Source organism: Macaca mulatta, chromosome 17 (genome assembly GCF_049350105.2).
Source record: "Macaca mulatta isolate MMU2019108-1 chromosome 17, T2T-MMU8v2.0, whole genome shotgun sequence".
NCBI classification, from domain to species: domain Eukaryota; kingdom Metazoa; phylum Chordata; class Mammalia; order Primates; family Cercopithecidae; genus Macaca; species Macaca mulatta.
In genome coordinates this window covers 103,102,446-103,123,480 of record NC_133422.1, presented here as the reverse complement: position 1 = coordinate 103,123,480, position 21,035 = coordinate 103,102,446, and the positions used below count along the sequence as shown (strand labels likewise).

The window sequence follows — 21,035 nt, the reverse complement described above, 5'->3', positions numbered from 1 at the left end:
TAGACACAAAATACAAAGAAAGTGGACATATTTTCTCTTTAATGTCTACTACATATACATTTTTACTAGAAAATGCTACTCTTCAAATATTCAATTTAACAAATAGTTATAGAAAGACTAGCGTGTGCAAAATGTTTTCGTAAAAGTTGACTTGGATAAGATAATGAAGACAAATTATTGCGTCCAACTCTGCAGTAACTTATAGTTTCCTGGAGGAAGGAGGGCAGTTGTGAAAATCATCAGCCACATGTAAATATAAGTGTTTATGCCAAATCAAAGTGTTTATGCCAAATCAAAGTGTTTATGCAGTGCCATAGGAGCAGAGAAAGGAAGGTGGGCAAGAAAATTCACAATACAGAATGGTCTAAACAGGTCAGGAAAGAAAAAAATGCATATTTCACTTTTATACTAATGGATTGTTTAGTATGGAGGTAGCCAGTTGTAGATGAGCTAGTTTGGAAACAAAACCCAGAACCATCTGAAGGTCTCTGGAAATCAGTCTGCTTTCTGTTTCTGGGATTTGCCAATTCTGGACATTTCATACAAATGAGGTTATACCATACGTGGCCTTTTGTGTCTAACTTTTTTCACTTAGCATATTTTCATGGTTTATACATTTGACAGCATGAATCAATATGTCATTCCTTTTTATATTGAACAATATTCAATTGTATGGGTATACCACATTTTGTGTGTTTCTTTCAGTAGATGGACATTTAGGTTGTTTCTAGGTTTTTTGCTACTATGAAGAATGCTATGAATATTCATTCATGTTCAGGTTTTCGTGTGGACATATGTTTTCAGTTCTCCTGGGACTATACATAGGAGTAGAATTCTGGATCATGTGATAACACTACATTTAAAATTTTGCAGAACTGCCAAACTTTTCCAAAGTGGGTGTAGTATTCTACAATTCTACTACCAACGTATCAGGGTTTCGATTTCTTCATATCCTTGTCAACACTTGTTATTGTCTGATTGACATTTTAGCCAGTTATCGGTATGAAGTTTATCTCACTGTAGGTTTGATTTGCATTTTCTTAATTACTAATGATTTGGATCATCTTTTTCTCTCCTTATTGATCAATTGTTTATGTTGTTTGGAAACATACTATTCACATCCTTTATCCTTTATTATTGGGTTGCTTGTCTTTTTATTGTTATATTGTAAGAGTCACTTTAAATATTTTAGAAAAATTCCCATATCAGACATAAAATTTTCAAATGTTTTCTCCCATTCTCTGTGTGGTATTTTCACTGTTCTGATGATGACCTATAAAACGTAACAGTTATCAATTTTAATGTAGTTCAAATTACCATTTTTGTCACTATGATTTTGGCATGATGTCTAAGAAACCACTGACTAATCCAAGGTCACAAAAATTTACTCCTGTGTTTTCTTTTAAGAATTTTATAATTGTAGCAACTGCATTTAGTTCCAAGGTCTATTTTTTTGTTAATTTGTGTATATGGTATGGAGTATGGGTCCAACTTCATTCTTTTGCATATGGATCTTCAGTTGTTTCAGCAACTTTTGTTGAATAGACTCTTCTTTTCCCGTAGAATAGTCTTGGCACTGTTGTCAAAATTGATTGATCATAAATGTAAGTGTTTATTTCTGGACTCTTAATTATATCCCATTGATTTATATATCAGCTTTATACCAGTATCACATTGTTTTGATTGTTTTGTAGCTTTGTAGTAATTTTGTAATTGGGATATGTCAGTCTTATAATTTTGTTTTCTTTTTAAAGATAGTTTGTAGTCATCTGGATATCTTGCATCTATGTGTTAATTTTAAGGTCAGATTGTCAATTTCTGCAAAAAGTCCAGCTATAATTTTAGTAGGGATTGCATTTTGTCTATAGGCCACTTTGGGGGAGCATTGCCATCTTTCCAATATAATGTCTTTCAATCCATGGAAAAGAATGTCTTTCCCTTTGAAGGCTTCTTTAATTTCTCTAAACAATAGTTTATAGTTTTAAATGTACAAATCTTGCACTTGTTCTGTTAATTTGTCCCTAAGCACTTTATTCTTTTTGATGCTATTTGTATTTAGAATTGTTTTTGTAAGTTCATTTTTAAGTTGTTCATTGCTGGTTTGTAAAAACACGATGGAGTTTTGTTTGCGGATCTTGTATCGTGTAAACATTCAGAACTCATTTATTGGTTCTACATTTTATATGGATTTCTTATAATTTTCTATATGCAAGATCATGTTATCTAAGAATAGATAATTTTGCTTCTTATTTTTTAATCTGAATTATTTTTATTTCATTTTGCTGTGTAAGCGCCCTGGCTAGAACATGCAGTACGTTATGGAATTGAAGTGTTGACAGCAGAGATTATTGTCTTGTTCCTCATCTTAGGAATAAAGTTCTATTAGGTTCAGGAAGCATCTTTCTGTTTCCTATTTACTGAGTATTTTTTATCATAAAAGGGAGTTATATTTTGTCAAGTCATTTTTCTGAGTCTACTGAGATGATCATTTGGCTTTTGTATTACTTCACCCATGAATTTGTCTTCTGTAATGCTTTGCCTGTTAATATGATATATTGTATTCAGTGATTTTCATGTCTTGGACCAACCTGATACTCCTGGGATGAGTCTAACTTGGTCACAGTGAATAAATCTTTCTATATGTTTCTGCATAGGATTTGCTAGCATTTTGTTAAATACTTTGTTTTTATATTCATAAGGAACCTTGGTCTATAGTTTCTATGGAATGTCTTTGGTTTGGGGATAAGGGCATTCTGGCTGCATGGAATGACTGGGAAGTGATCCTTCTTCATGTATTATGACACTAAGTTTTGAAGGTGGCTTCTTACACGTGAAAGGATAACTTCCATGAACATAACCAGGAGGGCATGTTACCTAACTAGATATCAAGAAATAAAAAGAGGAGACAAGTAAAGATAAATTTTAGAATGTCTTAAGCATATCCAGAATTGAGGACACATTTAGATACAATCACTCATTTACATATTTCCAATGTTTTTACAGGCAGACAGAATGTCAAATCCAGAAAGATTATGTAGATTTCCCAGACACACAAATGAGCCCTACCATATTCAGAAAATGCGAAAATCAATTCCTTTTTATATTTTAATCAAATTCAATTAAACTTTAGCCCTCTTAAGACAATGTGCCCAATTTGTTTTCTTGACCTTAAAGTGTGACCATAATCAATCCCATCTTTCCAAGCCATAAACTTTATCTGACAAGCTCAGTTAGCTTTACTTCTTGTCTCTTTCATCTCAGCTCCACTCCCTAAACACTATATCGTCTTCAAACATGAAGTGCTATTTCTGGCTTCAGAGTCTTTGTGTTGGAATGACCCCTTCTCCTTAACCTGGCTACATCTCCCCAAGTTGCATACTGGTTTAATTTCAAGACCTAGTTCTTGAAATAATTTTCTTGGTTTATTTTCTCATTTAGCAGGGAAGGCAGGCTCTACTAACAGGGCAGCAAGAACGTAAACTAGGTATAACTCTTGATGAGTTACATTTCTCATAGTCTGAAAGGAGGAAATGGGAATGTGTTGTCGAAAGTCAGAGACTACACCTCCCAACCCCACCCTGATAGATGGTGCTCCTTCCTCTGAGCCCTGCTTTGTGTAGTGCTGGGACTATCTCAGCATCTGTCACTTTATAATCCATTTATTTATTTCCTCGAGTGTTTCCTGTGAACTCCATTTGGGCAAGGACCATATCTTGTTTGACATTTTAACCCAGTCAGAGTAGCTGGCACATGTTAAATGTTAAATCAATAAACAGTTAGTGATTTAGAATTTTTAAACCTGAAGGCATTTCTGTCAAGACTGTGTAGACAGTAGCTGGATCTGTCTTATTAGTGTCTACCACCCAAGCATCCTGCCTCCTGTAGAATCTTATATTTTCTTAAAATGATTAGCTTCAGTAAAACCTTGAGTCAATGATATTATCACTTTTTTTCTAAAATCAGCATCTTGTCTCTTTTTTTCCCTTTTTCCTTGTTGAGGATTCCTTTCCTTAAGCATTCACTAACTCATTAAGCAGGCAACATGCAAGACACAGGACTGTAAAAGGCACATATGTTACAGTGTATGTCCAGAGGAGCTGCAGAAGAGTCAACTAAATGGGCAAATAAAATGTTCATATCTTATCCATAAAGTAAAGCTAACAAGTGATTCAAGTCTCACAAATATGCACATGCATGCATGCATATGTGAAGAAAGTAGAGTCTACTTTGTCAGAACATTACCTGCCTTCTATCTACCTCATCTCAATACATAACTAGAACACAAGCATTTTGCAGAAAGAAGTTGTTTCTGTTTCATGCTTCTTGCCTGTTTTTAAAAATAAGTATTATGCCTAAATCCAACAGTTTAGAGCTATAGCTTCAATTTCATTTTTTTTTTTTTTTCCCAATTTACAGTTTGGAGGGACACAGTCCCCTGGCTTGTCTTCTCTGAGTCTCAATTTGCTTACCTACCATGAGTCAGAAGACCATTTAACTGGACTACTGTGGGACTGTGTAGAGGGCAGAAGTTCAAATGGAATATCTGAGCCCATGATATGACAGATGTGACTTATCTTTTCAGTAATCACTAATTACTAACTCTATTTATGGACAAGCACCAACATTATTTATTCTGGTTTTATATTCATCAAATGGTCTTTAAAAAGCTTTCCTCATATGTGAATCTCTAAAGACTGTAGTGTTCAAATTTTATAAGGCTCTTGCTGAGGCAGATGGTAAAACATAAAAGTTGTTCTGATTTGAAATTGAACTGAATCCAATACTGGCTACATGTTATTTTTCTAGTAGTTCCAAATTAATTCCTTTTTCATTTGTTTCAGTGTGACTTCCAATTTAGAACTTTTTAAAATGATTAATTTGATTCATTTTTAAGGTCCTTTTTTTTTTTCCTTTTTATTGTGATGTAACGCAACTGAAAACAATAGACCAGGTCCACCACCCAGGTCTTTAAAACTAAAAGGCTGTAAGATCTTACTATGCTGTTGTCTCTTTACATTTTATGTTGATTTACTCTTACTTATGGAAAGCTAAATTACATGGACTCAAATCTTTGAAGTGATACCTCACCTCTTTCAAATTTAGACAGAATACACGACATCATTTTCAAAATGATATATGTGATACCTAATGGCTATCTTTAATTTTTAAATTCATATAAGAATTCATCATTCAAAATATTATGGCTTTTGCACCCACTGAAGACTTCCCTGTCATCTCTTTTATTACTATGAGTCAACTTAATTTTTTACTGAAGCATCTGTAAATGAACTTCCGGTAGACTTATCTATCCAGAGGAAAAAGAGCACTAATACAGACAAGCTGAAAGTAAAGGCAAGAGCTCCTTTTTTTCTTTTTAACCATTCTGCAATTCTACCTACTTGTTTCTCTCAGCTCTCCTCCTCTCTTCTGCCTCAAGGTCACCTCTTCCTTGTTAAGATAGCTCTTGGCCATTTGCTTATCAGAGTCTCTGCCAGATCCAACAATACTGCAGCCAAGAATAAAGCAAATATAAGAAGGAGGATTTACTATAAATGGCAGCATGAATGTGGCTGAACTTAAAATGCTTGTATAACTTCGACATCGCACGCTTCCATCAGCACCTATGCATGCAATTTGAAATGATTTTAGAGTAGCACTGTGCTCTATGCTTCTTTATAAACCAGGGCGGGGCCCTTGTCTTTCTGTTTCTCCAGATGAACCAACATGCAGGAGGATTTCAACAATAAGAGAAGAGTACCTTCGCCCACAAAGCGCTCCAGGTCCCAAATATTTTGAAGTTCAGTCGAAGAAAAAATTTCTAGTGCAGCATAATCATTAAAAAAGAGCCCAAGAGAGGAAACGGCTGAGGCAGGCAAATGTTAGTAAATTTAATCAATCTCACAGAAAGGCCTCAACGGAGCGTGCACAGTACATTCTGACTATGTGTGTGCTGGTCCGGTCCCTGTGTTAGTCCTTATGTGCGCTGTCTCCTTTAATCCTTGCCACATTCTCATCCTACAAACTCCGTACTACTGTTAGTCCATTTTAGAGATGGACAAACAACGTCGAGGGAGGTGATTGTCAAGGCTGAAGAAAGAGTAAGCCTGGATACCTGTTTCAGGTGGAACAGTCAGTCAGTCCCAGAGCTTCACATGAACTTTATTCTGTTTATTCCTAAATAATTTCTTGTTTCTCCTATATACTTTATGAAATTGTCAGGAAGATCTGACAATTTCGTTTCGGGCCCAGTGTTTTCCTCCCCAGTGCTCTTTCAGGTGTCCATGATTCATCCTTTCAGATGACTGTTAGTGGTGTTCCTTCTAGCCAATCTGTTTATTCAGGGCCATTCCATGAGGCTTTTACTCAAATAAGTATCTTTTTAAAATGTCTGTCTACAGTCTTAACATTATTCTACAAATGGTAGGGCCATCATGACCTATATTAAAAACAGAAAGGATTTGGATCGGATTCAGTTCAGATAAATAAATAAATCTATCTATCTATATAATTTACTTTTATTTTTTAAATTTTTTAAATTGAAGACAAAGAAGCAGAAATGAAATTTCCATGCTGTCAAACACAGCTAAATCTTGGCTTCTACTGTGCTCATGTTGCTAAAGTCCTTCTCTGATCTCCCTCTAGTGTCTTTCGTTCAGTACTACATTTACTCATCAGCTTAATGACTTCAAAATTGTTCCTTCATTCATTCACTTGGCTGATATCATTGAGCACCTGTTTGGGGCCAGGCACCTCGCTGGTGTATGTGCTGTGAACAGAACAGACCCGGGCCCTGCCCTCATGGGACTCACCATCTAGAGAAAGGCTAAGTGTTAAGGAACCATGGTGGCCCAGGGGCCTGAGAGCACTCCCACCATCTTCCCTTTTTCTGAATCCCCCTTTGACTTTGCACCCATTTCTAGCCCTTTCTCCCCAGTGCAAAAGCTGCAGCCCCAGCTGTGGGTGATACAGAAGAAGAAGAAGGGCTGGGCAGATCAGGGAGAAAGCACAGGAGAAGGCCATGAGAAGAATGAGGAGGAACCTTCCAGGGACCCAATAGCTTCCTGGGCTGGCCTGCAGAGGCTTGAGTTGTGGGCCAGTGAGAGGTGCTGAACCTGCCTATGGAAAATAAGGCAGTGAGGAAGAGAGATTGTGAAGAGTGTTGCTGGGGTCACACATTGGGTCCCTTTCAATGTCCTTCAAGAAATAAAGATTTAAAAAATTTTTTTACATTGAGTTTGGTTACAAGGATATACTTTCAAAAATATCATCGTGGGGTAGCTCACACCTGTAATCCCTGCACTTTGGGAGGTTGAAGTGGGTGGATCACCTGAGATTGGGAATCTGGGACCAGCCTGGCCAACATGGTGAAACCCCGTCTCTACTAAAAACACAAAAAATTAGCCTGGCGTGGTGGTGCATTCCTGTAATTCTAGCTGCTCAGGAGGCTGAGGCAGGAGAATCAGTTTAACCCAGGAGGCGGAGGTTGCAGTAAGCTGAGATCGTGCCACCACACTCTAGCCTGGACAACAGAGCAAGACTCTGTCTCAAAAAAAAAAAAAAAAAATTTGTGGGTAAGTGGGTTCAGACATTTGTTTCTGCATAGATATATACGTATTTCTATGTGTGTATATATATGTATGTGTGTATTTGTTATGTTTAACATATAGATAGCATTTATGAAAAATACTATGGAAGTCAGGAATAGGTTAAGATGAAAGAGAAGAACAGGAATGGTGGAATTTAGCTGTGGGGGTGCGAGGGAGGGTTCCAGCCAGGTCTGATGAGAAAGCTTTAGACGAGGTGTGCACGATGAATCAGCACTAGTTGGGGAAGGCGCCTGGGCAGAGTGTACAGCATGGGTCACTCGTATATAATGGCAAATTATTAGTAGAGGAACCAAGAAAACACCCACATAGCTACAGGGGAGCAGGGCAAAGGCAGAAGCCATGCCACCAGGAGCTACAAAGGCTGGATAACAGGCCCCTGATGCATGCAATAAAGGTCACATTTAGATGCAGCCCTAGGTCTATGTGCACAACTAAAATGATCATGTGAAGCTTCCAAAACAGTGACAGAAACTAAAATCAGAGTTTCCAGAAATCTGCAAAACTGAAAGTGATAATTATCGATCGTTAGAATTACAAAGTGCTGTGGGAAAGAGATCCCGACTAGCTGAGAAAATCAAGGGAAGCTTGATGATGTTTACACTGCTTATTTTTAAAATGGGCAGTTTTTAGACATGCTGAGATTGAGCTGAGGGAGAGCACTGTAAGATCAGAGAACAGGAACAAGAGAGAAGAGAGGGGTGAAACCCTAAGAGAACAACCAGTAGTTAAGGTTTAGCAGAAGCATGGCAGCTGGAAGGACAGTAGAGGGTGACAAGGTACGTAGCTCCCTGGTGTCATTGGCTGGCTTTGGAGAAAGTGTGAGCACACTGAGTTCAGTCCCAAAAAGTTCCACAAGAGGCAGTGGAGGTGTGGGGGTTCCATTCTTTCTATACCAACGCTACCCCTCTAAGAGTCTGGGAGCAAGTACATGTATTAGTTTGTTATTTACTGTATTAGTTTATTTTCCTGCTGCTATGAAGACATACCCAAGACTTAGTAATTTATAAAGGGAAGAGGTTTAATTGACACACAGTTGTGCATGGCTAGGGAGGCCTCAGGAAATGTACAATGATGGCAGAAGGGGAAGGAAACATGTCCTTCTTCATATGGCACAGGAGAAGTGCTAAGAGAAGCAGGAAAAGCCCCTTATAAAACCATCAGATCTCATAACTCACTCACTGTCATGAGAAACGCGTAGGGGAACCACCCCCATGATCTAGTCACCTCCCACATGGCCCCTTCCCCAACACGTAGGGATTACAATCCAGGTTACAATTCAAGATAAGATTTGGGTGAGGACACAAAGCCAGACCATATGATTCCACTCTTGTCTCCTCCAAAATCTCATATTTCTCAAGTTTCAAAACACAATTATGCTTTCCCAACAGTTCCCCAAAGTCTAAACTCTTTCCAGCATTAACCCAAACGTCCAAGTCCAAAGTCTCATCTAAGACAAGGCAAACCCTCCCTCCTATGAGCCTGTAAAACCAAAAGCAAGTTAGTTACTTCCTAGATACCATGGGGATACAGGCATTGGGTAAGTACACCGGTTCCAATGGAAGAAGTTGGCCAAAACAAAGGGGCTAGAGCCCCCATGAAAGTCTAAAGTCCAATGGGGCAATCATTAAATTTTAAAGTTCTCAAACAATCTCCTTTGACTCCATGTCTCACATCCAGGTCACACTAATACAAGAGGTAGGCTTCCATGGGCTTGGGCTGTTCCACCTCTGTGGCTTTGCAGGGTACAGCTCCTTCTACCCCTTCGCCTCCCTGTTTTCATGGGCTGGCATTGTCTGTTGCTTTTTCAGGTGTACAGTGCAAGCTGTTGGTGTATCTACCATTCTGGGGTCTGGAGGACGGTGGCCCTCTTCTCATAGCTGCACTAGGCAGTGCTCCAATGGGGACTCTGTGTGGGGACTCCAACCCCGTATTTCCCTTCCACACTGCCCTAGCAGAGGTTCTCCATGAGGGCTCCACCCCTGCAGGAGACTTCTACCTGGATATCCAGGCATTTCCATACATCCTCTGAAATCTAGGTGGAGGTTCCCAAACCTCAATTCTTGACTTCCGTGTGCCCAGTGGACCAATATCATGTGGAAGGCTTGAGACTTCCACCCTCTAAAACAATGGTCCGAACTGTACCTTGGTCTTTACCCATGGCTGGAGCTGAAGCAGCTGAGACACCTGCTGCCATGTCCTGAGACTGCACAGAGTAAGGGGACCCTGGGGCTGACTCAGAAAGCCATTTTTGCCTCCTAGGCCTCTGGGCCTGTAATGAGAGGGGCTGAGCAGGTCTCTGACATGACTTGGAGACAAATTCCCCATTGTCTTGGTGATTAACATTTGACTCCTCATTACATATGCAAATTTATGCAGAAGACTTGAATTTCTCTCCAGAAAATTGATTTTTTCTTTTCTATCACATCATTACACTGCAAATTTTCCAAACTTTTATGCTCTGCTTCCCTTTTAAACATAAGTGCCAATTTCAGATAATCTCTCTCAAGTTTAAGTTCCACAGATCTCTAGGGCAGGGGAAAAATGCCATCAGTCTCCTTGCTAAAGCATAGCAAGAGTGACTTTTACTTCAGTTCCCAAGAAGTTCCTCATCTCCATCATGAGACTACCTCAGCCTGGACTTCATTTTCCGTATCACTATCAGAATTTTAGTCAGAATGATTCAGCTAGTCTCCAGGAAGTTCCAAACTTTTCCACATTTTCCAATATTTTTCTGAGCCCTCCCAACTGTTTCAATCTTTGCCTGTTACCCGGTTCCAAAGTCACTTCCACATTTTCAGATATCTTTATAGCAGTGCCCCACTACCCTGGTACTAATTTACTGTATTAGTTCATTTTCACAATACTATGAAGAAATACCCCATACTGGGAAATTTATAAAGGAAAGAGGTTTAATTGACTCACAGTTCTGCATGACTGGGGAGGCCTCAGGAAACTTACCATCATGGCAGAAGCGGAAGCAAACAAGTCCTTCTTCACATGATGGCATGTGAGAAAAGTGCAAAGTGAAGGAGAAATAGTCCCTTATAAAACCATCAATCTCATGAGAACTCACCCACTATCACGAGAACAGCATGGGGGAACCACCCCCATGATCCAATCACTTCCCACGTGGACCCTCACCCAACCTTCCCACGTGGACCCTCATCCAAATTACAATTTGGATTCCAATTCAAGAGGAGATTTGTGTGGGGATACAGAGGCAGACCATATCAATACCCTACAATATTGCAGGATACTTGGACATTGGAAGGGATTTTTTTTTTCACATGGAGCAAATCAGATGATGAGTACTCCTGTAAGATAAACAAAGATAGATTACTAAGATGGGCTCCTTAAAAGTAGAGGTAATTACATTTTTGGCACTCATGGCTATACTTAGCTTTCAAATATACTTCTTTCACAGGCGTCTATATTATGTCTAAGAGTCAGTCCTTTAAGAAATGATCATATAAAACTGAACACGCATATAACTGTGATACAGGACTATGAAAAAGGATACAAGGGCTTTGCTTATTATCAGAACCCATTGCCACTACCAGATATGGTTTGTTTCCCATGGAACACTCCACTGATAATTTCTGAAAAAGTAGAAATGTTTACACATGGATAGAATATTTCAAAAGTGGATCATCCTGCTGGGGCATTCCAAATTCATTCATCCATCTAGACAACCACCAATCCATCCATCCATCTATGCATCCAGCCATTTATTCAATTATATGATACCTATTACCATGAACTGTGCAGAGGTATACAAGTGGAAAAACAGACATTGTACTTGCCCCCTAAGGCTGACAACGTAGTGAGGAAAACAGAAACACAGTTGCAATTAAGTTGGTAAGTGCTTATTTAAAATCCTTCCATAAAATAAAAATCAGCTAAAGGAATATTCATCAAAATCAGAAAAATCAAGCATTACACTAACATTTATGATAGAAAAGTTCAGAATCCAGGACCTGAACTTATATATTAAAGATAACTTTAATAATTCAAAATAATTTAATATTTTATATTTAATAATTTAATAATTCAAAATAATTCAAGTCAACTCCAATGTTAATATTTGAGCTAGTATTGTCAAGAATTTCTCCACTAGCATCTCAACTTTGGTTTGATCATTCTGCTAGTTCTTTTGTGCTATCACCATTGCAATAAATGGCCACATTCACTCACTATGATTTTCGCCTACACTTCTCTAAACATTACTTCATTTCCTTGGTCTTACTATAGCATTCTTTTTTCAAATATTACAAGTCAGTATTTTAGTCCTTGCCTGGCTTTCCCAAAAGGAAGTTTCAGATTTAGTTCCTTGGTGCAGGGGTGTCTTTTTCACCAAAATATCCTAGTATGCCTCATTAGGTTATACACAGTATAGGCACTGATATATATGGTCTAGCTCTGTATCCCCACCCAAATCTCATGTTAAATTGCAATCCAAATTGTAATTCCCACTGTTGGGGGAGGGACCTCATGGGGGGTGATTAATCATGGGGGTAGTTCCTCCATGCTGTTCTTGTAAGAGTGAGTGAGTTCTTATGAGATCTGATGGTTTTAGGCGGGGCTCTTCCTCCTTTGCTTTGCATTTCTCTTGCCTGCTGCCTTGTGAAAAAGGATGTATTTGCTTCCCCATCCACCATGATTGTAAGTTTCCTGAGGCCTCCCCAGCCAAGCAGAACTGTGAGTCAATTAAATCTTACTTTATATATTACCTGGTCTCAGCTATTTATCTGTAGCAGTGTAATAGCAGACTAATACAGGCACTCAATATGTCTATTGAATGTATTTGTTATTGATCTAGGATCACTAGTGTTTAAGAAAAAAAAAGATTTGGAAAAGAGTAATGTATTAAGGCTTGACTCAGAGACAGGAAAATAGCATAAGCATATGTGTCAGCTGTAACAGGATGGTGTATTGAACTGCCTTTGTTCATTTAACCTGGTACAATTATAGCCACCAAACTGCTAAATATAGCAAAATATAGATAGTGCTATAAGTGATAAAACAAGCCATTCAAATGAACTCAGAGTAAGAGAAAATTAATAAGTTCATCCAAAGAAGTTAATCACATGAATTGAAAGCAAAAAAATTAGCTTAAATTTAAAATGTAAAGACAATGACCTATCCAAACATCAAACATTACCATTAGATAATATAAATATTATTTCAGAGATTTGACATCTAAAATCATAAAAAACCAAAGTTGTATATGAAATTGATGAATAACATATTTCAGATTAAGTCTATGAATTTTTTCCCACCTTTGGTTAAATTTAGAAATAAACTATAACTAATTTTAGAGCCAATTAACAATTCAGAACACATGCACTATCTCTATTAGGAAAAGTAGTCAATTTAATGCCTCCAAGATGGATCAAAACATTGTAAGATGATGTCAATGTGTCCAGGATTTTCCTAATTAGCAAAACTGGCTGTTCCCTCTGTCCCTTTATCCCCAACACAATCATGACACACATCAAATCTAATTCTCAGTTGGTTTTTAGGTAAGATATGTGTTTCATGATATCTCAAAATATTCCCTTGGAATATATTTTTTAAAACAAAGAGCAAATCCTTTACAATTCATTTTTGATTTTGAGTCAAAATATTCACTTATTACATACTTTTCAATAGGCTCATTTTTTCACTTTCAAACCACATACTGCTTAACCAGAGCTTAAATGGAAACTAGACATTTTTCCAGGTTCTTTCTCCAGGAATGTTCCCTCAATTTAGGATATGCTTTTCCATATCTATTCCACTACTTCATAGCAAGTGTTATATTTTCTCTAGTTTTACTTCTAAATTCAGTAGAAACTTTTTAGTCAATGAGAGAAAACTGCAGGAGTAGAGATGGAAAATGGATTCCATTGGTGGTAGTTTAAAAATGAAGATTCTTCTACAAATATTGAACTATTTTATGGAGTAAAAATATTCCTCAGTATTGTCCAGAAAATTGCAGGACCAAACCACCTACTTCCAACGTAGCCTTTATTTAATATTTCAAAGTCAAGACAGATTGATTTCTCAAAAGCAAGGCTCTAGGCCATAGTTGCAACATAACGTGAATTTTTCCCCATATTTGGTTATAGTTTAATGTTTTCATTTATTAGTGACATATTCTATGACTGTGTTGGTTTTCAAAAAATTCCCTTGGAAGAAGAAATTAAATTACTGTCAAAACACTTCAAAACTCCTACCAATAATCTTAAGAATCTTGGCCGGGCGCGGTGGCTCAAGCCTGTAATCCCAGCACTTTGGGAGGCCGAGGCGGGCAGATCACGAGGTCAGGAGATCGAGACCATCCTGGCTGACACGGTGAAACCCCGTCTCTACTAAAAAAATACAAAAAAAAACTAGCCGGGTGAGGTGGCGGGCACCTGTAGTCCCAGCTACTGGGGAGGCTGAGGCAGGAGAATTGCGTGAACCCGGGAGGCGGAGCCTGCAGTGAGCCGAGATCCGGCCACTGCACTCCAGCCTGGGCGGCAGAGCGAGACTCCGTCTCAAAAAAAAAAAAAAAAAAAAAGAATCTACACATATTCTTTTAAAATCACAATTATATAGAAGATGACTAGCAAAGAGTGCATCAGAGAGGCAAGAGTTAAGGAAAGGAAAAATAGCCTACAAAGAACCAAAGGTGCAAGAGGTCTACATCTTATAAAAACTGATGAAATGCTGTATGCCTGTGTGGGTGGTGCCTCAGTCCAGTCAGGGGCCTAAAAGAGAATGCCTGAGGCCACATGGCTTAAATCACAAACATGTACTTCTCAGAGTTGTGAGGCTGGAAAGTCTGGGATGAAGGCACACGCAGGCCTGGTGTCCAGTGATGGAATTCTTCCTTGGCTGTTTTTTCATCATATCCTCACATAACAATGAGAGAGAGAAAAAACTCTAGTATGTCTTCTTATAATGGCACTAATCTCATCATGATGGCCCCACCATTATGACTTCCTCACCTCCCAATGGCCCAACCTCCTAATGTGACCACATTGGGGGTTTCAGTTCAACATATGAATTTGGTTGAGTCACAAACATTCAGTCAACAGCAGGTTGAAAGAATCAAGAGCACCAATTTCAAAGTCATACTCTCCCAATTTGAGAGGCCTGAGGAGATGTTGTAGGCTCCTGAATGTCTTGGTAAACTGCCTCAAGACAACATAAAGGTCACATAACCAAACACTCAGCAGTGTTCACCCACTGCCTACCTTGCCTTATTCTAAATACAAGGACTAGAAATATGAAGGACTACGCTCAGGGTGGGATTGGATGTTGGCACAAAGGTCTGGGATGCAGGTGAATGTGCATAGCCTCTGGGTCCCTAGGATTATCTTATAACTTCTCTGGACACAGCCTCCTCATATACTCTGCGTGGAAGAATTTAGAATCATCTTGACACTTGAAAAAAAAAATTACTATGTTGTCATATTTAAAAAGAAACAAACTGTCTAGTCCACAATCTGAGTTTCAGATGATCATATAATTTATAGTTCTTTAAGTAGAGAATAATTAATTTGGTTTTCCCCTTTGTTTCCTCTGCATATAATTTTTATATAAATATATATATGTGATTTAAAATTATGTTCCTTCTCATTTTTTTTTAAATATCTATTGGCATGGAACCTATTGAAAGTTCAAATAATCACTCTGCTGGTGGTGTACAGTTAAAATAAATAACAGGAAATTCTCTAACAGGTTTCAGGAAGCTCTCTAATTTTCCCCTTTCTCACAACACAGTCCAAATTCTTCAAATACGAGATGTTACTTTTAAAAGCTTAAAATTCAGTTGCGGTGCTCCATGGGACACACATCTGCAAAGGGAAACGATGCATTGAATGAAGCACATATTCACAGTGATCTCTGTCCACCTTGCAAAAAAAGTGGTCCCTTTGTAAGGCTTTTATATGGGTCAGAACACTCTACCTGCTGGGTTCAAAGCCACACAAGAAGCCCTCAAGTATAAAGGACCTGGGATTACTTTTTTCTCTCTCTCTTCATATTTCTTTCTGTAAAATTAAAAAAAAAATCTTCATGAGGAAAAGTGGCATAAAAATAAGCCCATTTTCAGTAAGATCTGCTGGAAAATATAAAGTTGAAAAAGCTTATTTACTTTTAAAACACCATAGTAAAATAAATAAATGGTTAGCATTTAAGGCAAGACTGTTATCACTAACAGGTCTGTTATGGGATACATTTACTAAATTTTGCAAAAGCAACCATAAAATGAAAGAAAAAACAGTGTTCTTGTTCATACCATGGTTGCTAAGTTTCAAAGTATTTTTACTTCAAAGTCCTAGAATTTCTAAGAGAGAGTGAAATAGTTCAGTCATGACACTAGCTCTAGGGTATGGTTTCCCCACCATTTACCTTTTGTTTTTTAGTTTTGTTTCTCTCCTAGGGAACTATTTTTATATGTAGTAAATTCTATAGTAGTAAAAATTTCTAAAGATGATTGATGGAACCTAAAGTATTCTGAATGTATAAGGGTCAACAGTAGCAGCGTTAATAAATACAATGTTAACAAAGGAAAGTTATTGGCTTCTTACCAGGTACTGGACACTATGCTAAGCACCTTTGATGCACTGTGTTATTTCAATGCTCACAGCTCTATGTAGTAGGTAAAATGTTATAATTACCCACATTTCATACAAGAAGGCTGCAGCTTAGAGAGAAGTTCAGCAAATTAATCAATGCCAGTGATCAGTAAATATCAGAGCCAAAGTGCAAACGCAGTTTTGTCTGACATAATCAGAAACTCTTGAACAATCTTTGTTGATCAAATTTCCCCTACCCTTACACTCTCTCGGGGCAATGTTGGCAAAAGTTTTGCATCAGAATCAGAGTCCAAGAAAATGTAATCTTAAAAAGTCAAGGATTAGGGTAAATAGGAGTAATTAGAGAAGTACTGCTGACTTTTTTCAGCTGAATAATTGTGTTTGTACAAATAAGACCTGGGGGTGTGTCTGAAAATACAATGGATGACTGTGCAAATGGAGGGCCAAATTACTGGACATGGAATTGAAGAAAATTTTCCTAAACTTTGCATAAAGTCTGCTATGCTCACAAGTGGCCTTTGTGAATGGATTTTCTGTTGTTTACTTTTCTTTCCATGCCTGTACAAGGGTACAAAGAAAGGACCTCATTTCATGTCCAAACTCTCTCAACCCAAAACTGGGAAAGCATGTGAGTTCTGTGAGACAAACAGAAAATTATAGTAATTGGTGGAGGAGTAATTTAGCGCCAAAAGGAAACTTAAAAATTTTTAGCTCCCTAGGAATTCACAGAAACCTCCCAGTGGGCATTTGATTTTTTTTTTATGCATTGGGATAGCTCTACTTCGTCACTGATTCCAAATTCCAAACACACGGACGGAGTGCTATGATCCAGACACTCTTCTGTGTGGTACACATCCTTCTTAGCTATAAGCAGACTGTGACCTATGACTGGTACTTGAATTACAAAGCAACAGCCGAGAGTGAACACAACCCTTGTTTTTCCAAGGTATTTAAGAAAAGAATACCTACAGAAGCAGAAATAAACCCAGGTAATTTTGTTCAGCATTCCAGTTGTTCATACACATGGATTTCTTGCACTCGATCTCAATCAAAGCAGTTTTATGTTCCAATGAATAAAAATGGTGCAAGAGGAGATCATACCTATCTTTGCAAATCACATAAGAATTCAACACACACTTATTCATTGCTGCCTATTTCATCACTGAAACCATGTTTTTCTATGAAGTAGCAAGTCCGGTAACAGAAAGTGGACACTTTCAACTCATAATTGTCAGTAGCAGCAAAAAAACAAACAAAACAAAAAGTCTCAACCTATCACTTGAATAACAACCTTTAAAAATATTGTCCTACCATGGAAAGACAATTCACTTTTGGTTTGTTATATGAATTTGAGGTTTAATTCTTAAAAATATGGAAATAAACATGCACATGTATATTTATTGCAGCACTATTCACAATAGCAAAGACTTGGAATCAACCAAATGTCCATCAGTGACAGACTGGATTAAGAAAATGTGGCACATATACACTATGGAATACTATGCAGCTATAAAAAAGGATGAGTTCATGTCCTTTGTAGGGACATGGATGCAGCTAGAAACCATCATTCTCAGCAAACTATCGCAAGAACAGAAAACCAAACAGCGCATGTTCTCACTCATAGGTGGGAATTGAACAATGAGATCACTTGGACTCTGGAAAGGGAACATCACACACTGGGGCCTATTATGGGGAGGGGGGAGAGGGGAGGGATGGCATTGGGAGTTATACCTGATGTAAATGATGAGTTGATGGGTGCTGACGAGTTGATGGGTGCAGCACACCAACATGGCACAAGTATACATATGTAACAAACCTGCACGTTGTGCACATGTACCCTAGAACTTAAAGTATAATAAAAAATAAAATAAAATAAAATCTTTCAGATCACTTAATACAAATAAGAATTTTACTATTTCTGTACTAGAGGTGAGAAGTTTAGTATTGTCTGTCTGTCTGTCTGTCTGTGTCTCTCTCTCTCTCCATCACTCCAATGTTTATTTGTGGAAAGCCATATGCAAATTACTACCACTAAAGTGTCAGCAACTTGAAGGCAGGAATCAGATTTGCTGTGTGATTCACTCTGTGCCCTGTTGCACAATCGCTGGCTCATGGCAGGTGCTGAATAAATATTTGCAGAATAAAGAAATGAAAGTAATGCTGATGCCGATCTCTGACCCCTTTCCCATATGTCTCACTAAAGCAGCTATCTCCAAGGTGCTGGTGATTCACCTTTTCGGTACTAATGGTATTTTCAGCAGTGGAGCAGTCATGGGTAGGGAATGGTGGACTATTCAACAGGATAATTATTCTAAGGCAACTTCTCACTTGCAATAAGAGCTGGTAAAGAAGAAAAAGTTATCTTTTCTATTATGCATCCCTGTTTATAAACACAAACATAGAGTTACAATATTATAAATAACATGAATTGGTTTTCCATCTTGAAACCATCCCACAGATATAGAAGACCTTACAATGGTTATGAAACACAACCTAATGTTTTTACCTTGACCATGACTGCATGAAACCGCCAGTAATCACACATCAGCAACTTTGTATGTTTCAAACTGACCAAAAGCAAGCCATGGCTGATCAAAATTGGAAAGTAGAGGGGAATGGCAGGGCAGGAGAGGGCAGAAGAACTACCAATTGCATTTTATAAAATGAGTTGAGAAATACTGTCTATAGCTGATAGAACAATAAATACAGGCTTAAGGGTTTTGAAGTTACCAATGTGACCGACAGGAGAAAAACTAAGTTACGTGTATATATTAAACACAATGGGGTGATAGGAGATGGAGAGTGGTGTAGGATGAGCTGAATCCCTATCCATAATAGCAGGATATCAATAAGACAGTATCTAAAAAAAAAAAAAAAAATTGCACACTTGCCATATTATTTAGGAATCTGGAGGTAAATCCTTCCAAATCTAAAGACATAAATAGTTAAATGTTTTGCTCTGGGGTGCAAAACTAGGTAAGAATAGTTATGGGGCAAAGAGATTGTAGGTTTTCCTTATGAACTTTCAGTATCATTTGGTTTATTTTAACCATGTGTAGTTATCACTTTGCTATAAATATATATCTTAAGAGAGTAACAAAAATGTCTAACACATGAGTTTGTTGTAAGCATGTAGTGAAATAATGCATATAAAGAATTAATATCTGAATAAAGGAAGCATTCATAAATGATGGCTATTATTTTTTAACTTAGAAAATTTTTATTGATGCATAACAGATATATATAGTTTCAGGGTACATGTGATAATTTAATACATTCATTTAATTTTTACAAATCAAATCACTGTACTTGGGATCCATCAATTTAAGTATTTGTCTTTTCTCTATGCTAGAAATATTTGAATTATTCTCTTCTTTTTTGAAACATACAGATTATTGTAACCTTAGTCACCCTGCTGATCGAACACTAGGTTTTATTTCTTCTATCAAATGGTAGCAATTGCTTTGTAAAAAAATATTGTCAACGCTGAAAAATTCACACAAACACTGTTTCTACCAAAAGTACGTTATGCTTTGTGAAAATATGATATACACAAAACACATCACATATTGTAAAAAATGGTGTCAGTTTTAATTGTATGACACATACCATACACGGATTTAAAATGTATGTGTATGTGCTCTTGAATAAGAAAAAATACTATTTTCTATTATAAGCTTCAATCTTAAATTGTACACAAGATTTTGCTAAAACATTTCTACCTGAGAAAATCACTTTTCTGTCTGTTTTTCAAAACTTTTCAATATTTCCTCTTCACTCACGAAGACTTTCAGAATTGGGACTTTTTTTAGCTTTAATTAGAGTTAAAATTTTAAAGAGAATGATTGAATTAGACTGAGCTGAATCTAGCTATCAGAAAGCAAAAACAAAAAGCAAAGCAAAGAAAAAGGTTTTGATACTGACATATGCACATTTTAAAGTTAAAACAAGGGAACTTAAATTCACTCGTGGAAAATTCAGAGTTAATTCTGCATGGATTTCTCCTGTTCTTCTAAAAGGAAAAGTGAACCAGAGCTGACCCACTTACCACAATGTGGATGAGAGGCTCCAACCAGAAGGAAAATACAACCTTTGGAAATCTCTCCTCTGCTTTCACTGAAAGTCTCTAGGCGCAGTTCTGGTCCACGCTCAGAGTCTGACACATCCCTCCCCCGTCCCCACCTCTCAACACACACAGCTGATGAGGCCGATTCCTGCAGATCGACTTTAAAAGCAAAAAAGTCATTCCAGAAAACACATCAGCTCAGGTTGACTCAAAGGCAGCCCCAAATTCAGCCCACAGCGGTTGGCTGCTGTCCTTTTATGACTGGAGAGCTGGAGTGCAGCTCTTTAATTAACAGGGAAGCCTTAGCCTGCTCAAGGTAAAAAAAAAAAAAAAAAAAAAAAAAAAAGACTTAATTTCTGAATTTGCATTGAACTCTGACATGTGCACTCCTTTTTATCTGTAAAACCACTCAAAGTCGCCACCACAATGAACGTTAAAATCCACACAATAAAAAAAGTTAAAGGTTTACACAGAAGGACTGGCGTTGAAGCGCGGCAGACAGAAGAGGAGGGTGAAGATCAGCAGTGTTATTTATTGGAGGGATCAGAGGCTGCTTAGGGCCAAGTCCTTGCTTTCTGTCAAAACACTCCCGGCAGGTGGAGAAGGGGCTGAGTGTCTACTGATTAGAGAGCCAAGAGGGACTTGAGCATCTGCAGGGGAGCGGCTGCCTGGGGTATTAGAGACCCGATTAGCCTTCCACTAAAAGAACGGAACTACCTTCACTGAGCTAGTTAATCACTTAGGGATGTAACCTTATATAATATGCAAAACTATTTTTGAAGGAACTTTTTT

At 37.8% G+C, this 21,035-nt stretch overlaps 1 protein-coding gene across 1 annotated transcript in view; it reads right to left on the bottom strand.

Annotated features, from left to right (window-relative positions):
- The window catches only part of MYO16 (myosin XVI), a 617,076-nt gene extending 596,516 nt beyond the window's left edge, over window positions 1–20,560 (bottom strand). Inside the window, exon 1 of the mRNA XM_015121440.3 lies at window positions 20,226–20,560. The gene's annotated coding sequence lies outside the window, so the exon portion shown is untranslated. The remainder of the gene's footprint in view (window positions 1–20,225) is intronic.
- Window positions 20,561–21,035: the final 475 nt, after the last annotated feature.